The following is a 13,504-nucleotide window of genomic DNA, read 5'->3' as shown; positions in this document are numbered from 1 at the left end:
TAAGCTGCACGATGGCGATAATGGAGTTCAGGGTCAGAGAAGTCAAAAGCCTTTGTATTTAACCAACTCAAATCTTTTTATTTTGGTTTGGATTTCACCTCGTTTGCTTAAGCTTTAGAGATGGAATTATAAACATGAGTGCCTACTGATGCTTAGGTTTAAATCAGACAATATGCAAAAAAAAAATTTACTGAAAAGAAAAATAATTTTAACACATTTGCCCTTGACTAAACAATTTAGTAATAATTTATTGAAATTATTCACTTAAAATTATTCATTTAATTCCCCATAAATAAATCTATTATTATCATTATTACTCTTACCATTATTATCATTATTATTATTATCTGAATATTATTATTATTATTTTATTTATTTATTTTTATTATTATTTCCTCAGACCTCAGCCCTGGGACAGTGAAGCCTTTCCACCAGTGGCGGCGCTGCAGTGCACGCGTGCCCCGGAGCGCAGCTGCGCGCACCCAGCCCGTGTGTATGTGTGAAGTGTGAGGAGACGAGGAGGGAGAGAAGGAGAGGAGCACTGACAGCAGCGGAGCAGACAAGTGCACGAGGCTCGCCTGGCTCTCAACGGGACTCCGCGGAAATAAACACAGCAGACCTTCCCGCTGCAGCGCAGGAGGCTGAAGACGCACCGCAGACTGCGTGTTCAGCGCCGCCGGTGTTCGGGAGACAAAGGTGAGTGTCATCCCGTTCCATTTTTATAAAACACGTGTGAGGTGAGGCTGCCGTTCGCTGTCAGGAGTTTGTGGCGGTGATGGAACCACTTGGATGCGGCGCGGCTGCAAACAAAACCGCTACCCTCCTGTTTTTCCTTCCCCCGGGGGACAAAGAGTCCTACAGAGGCTGCGGGTGGTTTCCAACGGTTCGAATCCCTGTGTGATGGTGAAGCGCACTTTTAGGAAGCGTTGACGTGTGTGCAGCATAGACTCTCGGTGGTAATCAGGAAGAGCAGGTGCAGCTGACTGGAGCTGCACCCTGAGCTAGAGCTGCTGCTGCTGCTGCTGCTGGTGCTGAGGGGATGCTGGACCAAGGTTCCTGTCACTTTTTGGACCCTTGACATAAACCGTCCTCGGTTTCACAGATAACTTGACTGTGCCTCTGCCTGACAGCTGTTCTCGTCCTGTGTGGATTAAAAATAATGCCCCTGTAAACAACATCTCCCGTGGCCCTGAGCAGATCTGAGGTTTAATTCCCTTTTTATTTGTGCGTCTTGTTGTGCAGTCTAACTTCCCTTCCAACACACTCAATCTGATTAGGATGGATCTCCAAGTCATTCACCAGAGTCATTCTCATGACCTCTTATTTGGACAACTGCTTTTCCGACGCACATTAACTCCCAATCCCTTCTTCACCCCCACCCTCCTCCTCCTCCTCCTCCTCCTCCTCCTCTCTGTCATTTTCTCTCTAACCCCAGGTCGTGGACCCCACATACACATATGCCTGGGAAGAGCACTTTCCCTGCCAGCTCATATATAGGCAGCCATATTAATTCATGACTAATGACCTGCTTCATTGTTTTGAGGCTTTGTTAATGCAACGGACAACAGGCTGACACACTTTCTACTTGTTTTTATTCACAAATCACAGACGAATGTTAATCTGTTTGAGAAGATAAACACTGGCCGTCCCGTCCCGGCCTCAGCTCCACTTCCCACTGTGTCGTTTTCACCAAACGCTGTCTCCGACTGCAGTCTCAGTGGAAAAGCCTGGAGACTGTACTTCTGCCATGTAGGGATCTTAACGAGACATTTCAAGGCTCATTTGACCAACTTGGAGAAATCAGGGCAGCAAAGTGACCTACATTGTGCTGCCATCCCGGCTTCACCCTCAGCAAACTGCTGCCGGATGGGAGATTAGCATAACTAAAGGATTATCGTGACACACGTTGGCTGTGGTTGTTGTGAGAGCACCAGTCAGTCACACAGCTGACCTTAAACCACTGGCAGTTAGCAGCCCTGCTCCGGGGGCTATGGGAAAAGCTTGGGTGTTGGAGGGAAAATGCCACAAATTTCACTCCGTGGGCCGTAGAAACGCGCAGACTATTTTGCAAGAAGCCATCAACGCTCCTTCTGTGAGCGTCCGTCTGTGGCATTTTGAACCCTGCCAACCGCAGGACAAGTGGCTCAAAGATGAGAGGAGTTGTTCACCGACAGCTGCGTCGATGATAATGACATCATTTAGGAGGAGGGCTGGTACAGTCTGAGGGATTCTTTACTTTCTGATGCTTTTACAGCAAAGGGATACATTCATGGACGCAACAAAAATCTGTCAGCATTAGCGTTTATAAATAAAGATAAATACGATATCTAAAAAAGAAAAACATGAAGCACAAACGCCCTCGTCTTTAGCATTGAACAGTGCCACTCCTAATGTACTTTAGTTTTTTGAAACAGTTCTGAGTTTGACATTGATAGTGTGTGAAAACCTAGGTCTCTTATGCTAGATCAGAGTCACAGCTAAGAAGCTGTTAGCAAGCGGCTAGCTACTAGTGACCCCTGATAATGATGATGTCTACACGGTAATTCTCATTAACATTACATGGATACTTTGGTTGACTTTGGAAGTGTAGTAACAGTGCTATCTTTTTCCTTTTTGTTAAAACATTATTTATACTTTTGTCAACGTGAAACGTGAAGTGAAGTTTCCCAAGTTCACAGTCAGATCAGTGATTCCCAACCACTGTGAAAATATTACATGTCTCTTAATTGGTTTGAAAACAATTATTTATTTATCGCATATAATTTTTCTGTGCTCGTCAAAGCACGAAAGGCAGAACAATTCAATACTCTTCTGCTAGGTGGCAGCAGATAGCTATGAAAACTAAAAGAAAAAAGATAGTGTCTTTCTTCAATTCCTGCCAGTATATCAGCGTTGTCTTCAACTAAACAGTCAATTATGAGGTCATTTAAACTAGAAGATTATTATATTTCATTACATATACTTTTTATGAGATTTTATTTTAGTGGTGTGCCGTAGTTTTTTTTTGCTCATGATATATGTGTGCGTCGCTCAAAAAAGGTTGGGAAACACTGCTCTAGATGACTGATGGAATCATGGCGTGTGTGTGTGTACGTGTGTGTGTGCGTGTGTGTGTGTCTCAGGGAGACACACGTGCTCCAGTGTCATGGATTGAGACAGTCCAGCAGCAGTTATGCAGAGAGGAGCTCTGCTGCTCAGCTGTGATGAGGCTGAATCCTCCAGGGACTGATGGAGGCCCATGTCTCTCCATTAGTGTCACTGTTGTCTGGGTGTTTCTGTCATGGAGAGCCACACACACACACACACACACACACAGGACAGCATGCTGACATCGGCTGGACCTCTCTGTCACCGGCACGTTGGTCTCATTTTGAGGCTGATCAGCGGCTCGTTAGAGGACCAGTGCCCCCTGCCCTCCACCCCTGCCCCCACCCGCTTCACGGCTGCTTGAACACTTGTGTGCATGAGTTGGTACAGGGGGAACGGGACGTAAAAAAAAAAAAAAGCCGTACAAGTTGATTTCACACTAACATGTGTTTCCATCTCTCTTGTTCTCGCTCTTTGTCTTTTTGCTGGTGGGTGCAATTAAAGTTTCACACTCATTTAGGCAGCAGCCCTTATGGGGATTGACACGTTCTTGGGAAATGTCTCTAAACAGCTGCAACTGTTTATATTTTCATTATGAATGTATGAATGGATGCTGAGCACAACTTTGAAAAATTCATATTGTTTTAGGGGATTTAAGGAACTGCTGGTTCTGTATATCTGTCTGGGTTCCCGTTCAAGGCCCTGCTCAAAATATTATTTTAATTATAAGCAATTAATTTATTGATTAAGTTGAGTAGAGGAAGTACATTGTCTATCTTTATCTAAGTGTTGGCAGGTAAAAGATAAGATGGTAGATAAAAGCCCATCGTGGACCAATGGTAAATGAGCAGCAGTCAGTACAGGTGTTACTGTCATCAGGACGGCTGTCCTAAGGCCTGTCCAGGGACCACTGCTACTGGATGTCCCTCTGTCCACACAGACTGCCCTCAGACTTCACATCCTCCCTTCACTCTGAAGTGGCGGGCTGAGGTAATGGAATCAAGTGTCCAGTGTAATACTCACAGAGGAACACGCTCTGTAAACCAAAATATCTGACACCCAGGTGAGATTAGGGACCAGAAAAGAACGAAGTGAAGATGTGGTGTTTTTTCCTTCTAATTTACCCTCTATATGAAGACGTGAAGGGAGGGGGAAGTGAAATTGGTGTTTTGAAGCCCCCTGGGTTGCAGTGGGGAGGAGGTGTGGTTCGTGTACCTCAGTCAGCGCTGTGGAGGGGTGGAGACAACAAAGGACTTCTATCTTCTCTGCCTGCACTGGTGTGACAGGCTTCTCTCTCCACTGTGAAGGGAAACTTTTCCATATTAGGTGCTTTGAGGACGGCGTCTATGTTTGAACACTCGTCCTCCTGGAGGGGACTGAAGAGCTTCTCCTTCCTCCGGAGAGCCCTCGGTGTGTTTATGCTCAGGCCAACTCTGAAAGGGCAGCAGATGTTGGGGAGGGAGTAGGTGGCCCAGTGGCACCACATAACAAGAACCTGTGTTCCCTTTGACTGTGTGAAAACAACAGGAGGCTGGCAGTGGTCCACCCTCTTTGCCTGCTAGCCAACTTTCGGGGAATTCAGGAAAAAAAGGGTGTCTGATTGAATGCCTTCTCCTCTGTTTTCAAATGTTCATAAATGTTCAGCCTCGTCCGATGTGCAAGGAGCTTAAGAAAAACTTGCATGTCGCCCCCTGTTGGCTCCGTGATTCTGCCCACTCATGTTGTCTAAGAGTTCCACAAATACACCAGCACCTCTGTCGCCCTGCTGATAAAACTGTGAGTGTTGAGAGTCAGACCTACTCAGTCATCCACCGTACGCCTTCACACCAGCATGCCTTCAAATCTTACGTTTCCAAAACTTGTACATGAGGAGGTTTGCAGAGGTTTAGCGAAGGATTATCTTTGTCGCCCCAGCACATGATGCTGCACCGACTGAATCAACAGGAGAAAGGAGACACTTAGCTGTCAGCTCATGAATAAAGTTGACGTGGAAACACAAAGTGGTTTTGCCATGGTTCAGGAGGCTCACTGACCCCCAGGTCTTATTTAGGCCACAGCCTCAGCTCCACCCTCTACCCCCCCCACCCACACCCACTCCCTGGCCGAGGGGAAGACACCATGTTTGCAGCTCGGCAGCCACCAATGAAGGGCCCTTAATCCAAGTGAGATGACAGCTTGGCTCTCGATGCTGTTTCTGTGTCGCTGAGACCAATGGGCTTTTATTTCTCTCTTTTTTTTCATCCCTTAAGCCCCCCCTCAGATAAAGCCACTGGAATCCTGGGAAAAATTCTCTGAGGGAGACAAAAGAATGGGATGGTAAACAAATTCAAGTGTAGATCAGACATTTCTTCATTCAGCAGTGGAGGAGATGAGACGTTGAAAGCTTAAAACCAAATATAGATTTTTACTTTTTTTTCCTGATTTGCTGCCAAGTGGCCTAAAAACAAAAGATGGCAATATAATCAGTATACAGCCTTTAAAAATGATTAGGGGAGATTTGGGTCAGAAGACCAAGCAGATCATAAAATGTTCTTTTTACCACCATCATTTGGCCAAGGCCTCCAGTGAAGGGAGATTCCATTTAGATGACAAAGCCATTTCCTAATGTTGTCAGTTTTAGTTTTTTTTTTATAATGTATATGTGAAGAAAACAGAACTCTGTCTGTATATTAGCTGTATTATGAACCGGGACCAGCTGTAATGGGGTTGACAATGCGCAGCCTCAGGGCTGGAGCAATTTAGGATCCAATGTGAGCAATGGAATAGAAATGAGTCTAATCTTCTTGCAGACAGTCCTTGCTAGTTTCCCAGCACCGGTCGTCTTTAGGCGCTGGAGGAATGTAATTGTCGTGAAGATAATTCTTTGCAGTGAGCTTGCAGAGCCCGACTGTGAGGAGGGGAGGTGGGACAAATGGCAACTTCATTTATCAGGATCTCCTCTGAGGCCGGCTGACCTGACAACCCAATCAAACGTCTAGTGTGGCTGAGAGCGGTCTGAGCCTACGTGGAGAGTTCTGAGCGCTGTGGTCTATGTAGAAATGATCAATGAGCCTTTGTCAGGATGTCATGGTTTCCAGCCAAAAAACCTGCAACATCTTCAGAAAATGACCTTTAGAATCTAAGGCACTGGCAGAGGTCAAACCAGTTTTCCTCTCTGTTCAGAGTTCTATATTTGTGACGTACAATCACTTGATTGTACATTTCGATCTTGACGTGAATAGCATTCCTCTTGTTGTTATTATGGTATTGTGCTGGCTGAAGTAGGAGAAGCCTGTGGTCTGAAGCCGACCTAAGGTTGGGGTCTTCAAGGTTGGCTGGTTTTGGGCCTCTCCGTCCTATGGACACAATGACCGTGTCTCTGTATGAGTGGGGCCGTGCTGGACATTTTACTCAGCGGGGTTACTGCGTGACAGAGAGAACGCCTCCACAGATCCTGTGAGAGGAAAATAGGACACTTTCATTCACTGGTCAGTTGTGAGGTGTCAGTAGTAGTGGAATTCAAACAGCTCCTGGTTTTGAAGTCAACATCCTGAATGCAGTTGGTATTTGAGTGTGTAAAGGCCTTGGTTTTTTTTGTGTGTGTGTCCTTCTGGACGAATGTGATTTGTGTTGGATTACAGATGGACTTTTTTCCCTGCTCTGTTCTATCTGTGCTTATGTGTCGTGTCAGTTATCTGAGCTAAATATAAATTCAGAGGCTTTTATGATGTGGCATTAAAAACCGCTGTCACATATATCTCTCAATTTAAAATGACTGTGATTAAAACTAAGGTTTTATTGCCAGTCTCCTACATTAGGATATGAACAAGCGTTTAGATATAAATGGAAAATAGCAAAACTTATCAAGCAGACAGCAGCTTGTGATAAACACAACAACAACAATACAAACTTGGACCATTTCATGGATCATCATCATCATATTTAATTGGTGTTTGAGTTGAGGTGTGCAGCATGTGTTCTTGGATGTTCTGTCATTATAAGTAATGGATCTCAGGACAGCGTGTGCAGAGAAGGATGCCGTCATTGGACGGTCCGTTGTACTTTGATGAGAAGACATTTTTCAGCTACATTAGAAAAGTCGACAGCTGACTCACAGCACGGCGGTGTGATTTATAGGCACAACATAAACTGAGATGGAGCTCATTTGCAAATCAATTTTTCAGTGCGTTTTCAAATCATGCAGAGATAATATAGTGACACCAGGTGGCAGAATTCTTTTAACTATTAATGTTTTTTTTTTGGTATTTATTTTCCCAGATTTTCCAACAATTTTGTTGAAATTGATGTTGATAATATCGTGATATGGCTTGTCATATGTCTCACAAAACACACACAAAGTCTCTGGGTTGTTGATATTGATATTATTTTCAATAAATCAACACTTGCTGTGCTGTAGTGAAGTCTGCCTGTCTGTGGAATTGGGTAACTTTGTCTCTGTGTTGCCTGCTAAGGCACTATAAAAATTAAGTGAGTAAATGAATTTGGAAAACCTATATCTGGTTTTGTAAAAATAAAAAGGTGTGATAACTGGGATCACATAATCTGGCACTGGAGATGACTGGAGGGCTGAAAATGAAACTATTATCAATGACATTTTATTACATGATGAAACGTTACCCTGAATCACCACATAAATAATATCTAATCAAAAAAATTGATCAAAACTGATTGCATGCATAATTTCATCCACATCGTCAGTAGTCCCCTGGGCTGGACTGAAATTTACAAGATGGGTTGAGAGAGAAAGTGTTAAAATCCCTTCAAACAGCCGACCGCCTGTATCTCCACTTTGAAGCTAAATAAAACCCACTAAGTGTCTTCCTCTTTGTTGGAGTTTTATGACGTGGTTTTAGTGTGTGCTCAGATTTTTACTGTTTGCTTTTCACTTGCTCTTTTGTTTGGGTGAAAGTACACGTTTGCTGTGGTTGTTGTGTTTTTCTAACGGCCCTTGAAAGAGTCAGTCTGTGAGGTGAATATCTCACAATGGGAGACCACTATTGATCAAGTGTTTGCCAGTAGGAGGTAGGAAAGAAGGGATGAAGAGGTGAGGAGGGCGAAGGGTCAGAATGAGGTGAGAGACGGGGGAAAGTTGACCAGGACGTGCTGTCTTAATCACCAGGATGCAGCCCAGTCTGAAATATGGCTCCTTCTTTTGATGCTGGAAACAATGCACCTGCTGGAGGCCTGAGGATACGCCGTCTCTCTGTGAGCCAAGGTGTCACCGGCCTGGACCAACGACAGTGAAGCCTTTATGATCCTGGCATCATTACCTGACTGACAAAGACTTCTTTTTTCTATGATAACAAAAGTTGAAAGGGTGTAAGAGCTTGTCATCTGTTCTTCCTTCACTCAAGAGTGTGAATGGATTATGATGTTGTTATTATCCACTGAAGTTGACACGAAGCTAAAGCTCAAAATTCTCCTTCAGTCCCCGAACCTGAGCCACAGCTTTTATTTTCCTCGGTTTGTTTACTTACGTGGAATCTGAAGCGAAGCGGAGTTTTTTGGCAGCCTGTGTCCTTGACACATTATTTTTAAATGTGTGGCTCTCAAAATGAAAAGTAGAGTCTGATTCAACTCTGATGAGCCGATCTGGTGAAGGACCATTTTTAACCGTTCTGTCTTCAAACACGTTCCTTTGTTTTTAATTCCCATGACCCTTATTGGGTTGATTTGAAGTACAATAGAGTAGGTGGTCACCAACAGGACATGATGTCATAGATCCTGAGTTTGATTGACGCGTTGCCTCTCTTTCACATCAGACATGCTGAAATGGGACAAAAGTGTCTCTTTTACATAACATTGGAAAATTGCATGCCTCACCTCCGTTATTCACCACAGGGCCCCAGTGAATTCACACTGAGGTAACCTCAACATATCTGTGTTCTGTATGGTCCGAACCATCAGACTCTGAGGAATGTTCTTGAGATGCTAATAATATTTGTAATTTCGGTCTGAGACGTTCAACACAAATTCGACTTCTTCTTTAAGTCAACCTGGAGAAATGAAGGTGGTTTCACATTTTAAATACCTAATGCTGCATGTGGCCTGTGACTATTTCCAATATATTTTTTGGAAAAAAAACCCAATGTTTTATTTTCTAAATAATAAATATTTTAATGAAGTTAATTTAATTTTCTTTTTAAAAAATTGTAATAACAAGTTAGTGGGCTGTTGCAGAGTCATTGCAGAGACTTCTGTCTATTTTGACTTTGAGACTTTTTTTTTTAACCTAACCATGAGAAATGATCCCACTTTCTTATGAGATGCTACTTTTGCTAAGGGATTTATTTGACCATTTTAGTCCAGTCTTAGCTCGATTCATGTTCTTTTTGGGGGTTGTTGACCATGTTTTATTTTTTATATATATATACTAAGTTAATGTGTAGGTCAAATATTTGGCTTAAAGATATTTTGACATCATTGATTCTTCTCAAAGGAGTGGAATCAAAAGTGTAGCCAAAGTTCAAATAACTTGGGGACGGTGAAGTAGTGACACATTTTTCCAGGTGATTTACTTCAGTGGTAACGGAGGAACATATATGTTACAGTCGGTCCTTTCTGTTGGTAGGTTCACATGTACAGTCATCTCTCAGCTGCGTTGAGTGCAGGAGCGCCGCTCTAAATGTTTAATGGAAAGTTAAGGGGCATCTTCCGTCTCTGTCTGCCCAGTGTCTCATTTCCACCTGGCCGAGCTCCAGTGCTCACTGCAGTACTCTGACCCACTACGCTGCTGCATTTAGCCTGGATACAAGGCCTCGCTGAAGTAGACTTTGTTTTACTGCTACACTAATATTATACCAACTGCGGTAGAGTAGTCTTCTGGCCATGTGACAACGGCCTACACAATAATCAGCGTCCTGGTCAATGCTTCTGCTCTCAGTGAGACTCTGGCCGTAGTTCAACGGCTCTCACTGCCTCTAGGTGACAATGCACTTTTTTTTCTCTATGCCATAAAACAGATGCTGTGTTTCAGAGGCACAATTCTGGGCCAATGGGAAACTGTTTTACATTTGAAAAGCACACCAGGATCAGGATGCCTGCCTGTGTGTGGGGCTTTTTGACTTGAGCACAGACTGAAAAGTAAAAGGAGCCAGCAGCTTTTACTGACATTGTGATCACTGCAAAGTGAGAGGAAATGCACTATAAAGTGCAGATCCAGTCTTTTCTTCCAAGTCAGGCACTTCATTTTTTTACCCCCAAAGAACACAGAGATTATTTTGACATTAGGGTTAGCCTAACCTCAATGAGCCTGTCAGCAGTTGGATGACTGGCACCAAAAACAGGCAGAACACTTACAGTTTACACATTTCCCCTTTTTTTAAAGAGCAGCCAAATGGTTTCTCTGATGCCCTCAGCTCCGGGCCTTCAGTGCAGCTGTCCACTTCAAGGTAATCATTTCAAAACTTTTTCTCTTTAAAGTCACCAAATCAAATCTGTATAAAAACAGCTTGCCTGGAGAGGATTATCTACCAGAACAAAAAGGCTCACGGTGAAGTGATTAGCTTCCTTTTGTGTGAGGACTACCTGTCTCCTCTGTAATGCCTGGTTGTGGTCTGGAGTTCAAGAGTCTCTCCTTTGTTCAGAGATGTCTGTCCTGAGGACTTGTGTGCAGGTGCTTTCCCATCACTGCAAATAAAAGTAAAGTTAATCCTGTCCTGCAGTGCTGGTTGACTTACCAATGTTTTCTCGATGAGTCTTAGTCAAATTGAGTGCTCAAGTAGGTCCAGGTCCCTGGAGGGCAGTTGGTACCAGGACCAAATCTGGTTGGTCCGTCTTGAAGTCTTAAAGGACCCACTGGCGACAGAAAGCACTCAGACCTCCTCCGCCCAGAGGCTCGTCTGTCCTTGGCTCCCTTGCACCACTCAGCGGACTCAGCCTTTAGTTAAGGACTCTCCAAGGTCTCCAGCTGTAATGTCAAGGACACACATATATCATGTCAAGAGGCTGAAGGAATAGCAGGAGCACAAAACACATAAAAGCCCAGACACAGACATGTTTAAGCAGATTATCCGAGCTCCGGTCCTGCCTCCGAAGATGGATGTTAGTTGAAATATCTTTGGAATAAACCAATTTTCTAATTTGATTTCTCTGCAGAGAGCTGATAGACCCACAGGTTGATGCAACAGTGAATCAAAATCAACCAATAAGAACCTCCGTTATGCAGCAAGATAAGATGAGAAGTTAGGAGACTAAAGGGAAATAAAGACTACTAATAAATGCATCAGAGGATAAAATATTAGATTGGTGCAGTGTTTATTCCGTTGTTCATGTTAGTTGATTTTTGGCAACACATATTTCAGTGATTGTTCGTGGCTCTGTAAAACGAGAGTTTGGTCCAATCAAAATCAGCGTCTCTTTTTTTCTTGGATTTTCTCCTGGGTCTTTCTTGTTCGGCTTTTCCTCTGTGGTGGGTAGTTTTGTGGTTAATATTAGAGCTATAAACAACAGTCATCTAGTCATAGAGAAACAAAGTCACATTTAACAGAAATTGTACCAATGTAAGTTCTATGTGCTGGTATTTCATGTTAGTTCAGCTGGGAACATCTATCCCACTTTGTATTTCCCTAAGGTAAAAAATATTCAGTCTAGTACACAGGGTTGAGTAGAATGGAATAGAATGGAAATCAAAGAAAATTATTAATACTTTGCAACAGGTTCATCTATTTACATCTATTTTTTTTCTTTTCCCAGTACAGAAGGAACTTAAAACACCCCTTGGTTTATTTTGTCTGCTGAGGTGTTGGAAACATTGCTCCCATATTCTACTGATCCCAAGATCCGTCTTCTCTTCTCTGACTTGGTGTATTCACACAGAACTTGTTCATCGGCTTCATTTTGTGTCTAATTTATTCATTTAAGCAGAGGCAGCCACACTGAGAGACAACAGTGCTCAAGCTCCGAGTTGAATTAACCTCGATAATTATGCAGATTTGCAAAGAAAACGCTCCCATTGTTGCTCACTCCTCAGAAATCCTGCCCCCTCCTGTGCCTAACATCCCAGTGAATATTTTAGAAGACACAAGAAGAAGAAGAAAAACAAATCCCTCCCTTATCAGGACCTGCTTTAAACAGCTATCTGGATGATCTCCGCGAGGATAAAACCATCCAAGGTCAGGCTTTACTGTTTATGTTTGCACCGACATTAGTTTTCACGTCGTCCTCGCGCTCTAATGGAAGTGTGTGTCCAGTGTGAGTGCATTATCCAGAGCCGAGGATCCATTTTCTCCAAACATTTCAAAGGAATCCACTTTAGGTGTTTCCAATAAAGGTCTGGTTTAAAGGGCTAATGGGTCACATGATCAATACACTGGCTCTTCCACTGTAAATACCGATGGTGGTTGAACACATTTATAAGAGTGCGTTGGGATCCATTTAGTTTTCATGTTGGTCCAGGCGCCTTATAAACTGCCATTGGATGTTTATAGAAGTTTTCATTTTTCCTTTGACTTTTTCTACTGTCATCTGTGACATTGAAACCTCTGACCTGATTATTTATGTTGGTGATCCTCTGGTCCAACCTGTAATCTACGTCCTGTTGTTTTGTTTCAACACAAGTAGTAACTGTGACTAAACCATGTTAAATGTTTCAATGAAGACCTTAGGGAAATTATTGTGAACTATAACTCAGCTGCAGGTTCTTTTTGGTTGGAATTAAGAGAAGATGATCTAACATACAGTAGCTTAAAAATAGAAACTCATCAGACGTTTACGTTTTTGTCCAGTGTTAAGTCAAGTCTCATGAGACCTTGAAACCTGAACATTTCAGAAACAAATAAATGGGTTTTTTTAGCCATACATATACAGATTTTCTGAAACCAGGATGTTGTGGTTCCATAGTGTTACTGTTAGCACACCTGCCTACAAGCAGAGAGTCCTGGGTTTGATTCTTAGAGCAGGGGTGGCCAACCAGTCAAGAGGCCAACACAGTTTTTACTGAGTTACTGCAAAGAGGCACATGATATACATGGGCACATGTGGAAAAAAAACAAACCCCACTATTTTAAATCTTTCTGTATACATCTTATCATCCCTATTTTTCGTATTTTGCGCCCATCGGCATGAAATTGGCACATGAAAAAAAACACAAACATGAACGTAAGAGCCGCATGTGGCTCCCGAGCCACGGGTCTGTCCTAGAGGAACCACATATCCCTAACGGCGCCTCTGGTTCCCATTTCCCCATTCTCGGACGGACAAGGAACTCGATTATTATTTATTATTTCATCTTCTACTAAAATGTTCATCTTGGTTGTGCTGGTTGTGCTGCTCTGCCACTTACTGATGTGTTTTCCTCAGTGTGGCTGTTTCTGTGACGGCATCTTATGGTCGACTGAAACAGTGGTTGTCCTGTGTAGCTCAGAGGCCTTTCAGATGTCACTCTAACAGCCGGGCCGCTGTGATAGGTTGGTTGATT

General features: G+C 43.2%; 1 protein-coding gene across 4 annotated transcripts in view; it reads left to right on the top strand.

Annotated features, from left to right (window-relative positions):
• Positions 1-443: 443 nt before the first annotated feature.
• The window catches only part of nrcamb (neuronal cell adhesion molecule b), a 65,648-nt gene continuing 52,587 nt past the window's right edge, over positions 444-13,504 (top strand). For 2 of the 4 annotated variants that reach the window (XM_025056179.1, XM_025056180.1), the window contains exon 1: positions 448-696. The gene's annotated coding sequence lies outside the window, so the exon portion shown is untranslated. Of the gene's footprint in view, positions 697-13,504 lie in introns of all 4 variants that reach the window. The other 2 variants (XM_008311933.3, XM_025056181.1) reach the window with 2 other exon arrangements.

Source organism: Cynoglossus semilaevis, chromosome 6 (assembly GCF_000523025.1).
Source record: "Cynoglossus semilaevis isolate Cse_v1.0 chromosome 6, Cse_v1.0, whole genome shotgun sequence".
NCBI classification, from domain to species: domain Eukaryota; kingdom Metazoa; phylum Chordata; class Actinopteri; order Pleuronectiformes; family Cynoglossidae; genus Cynoglossus; species Cynoglossus semilaevis.
Note: the sequence above shows the minus strand (reverse complement) of the source record. Positions and strands in the feature narration are given on the sequence as shown.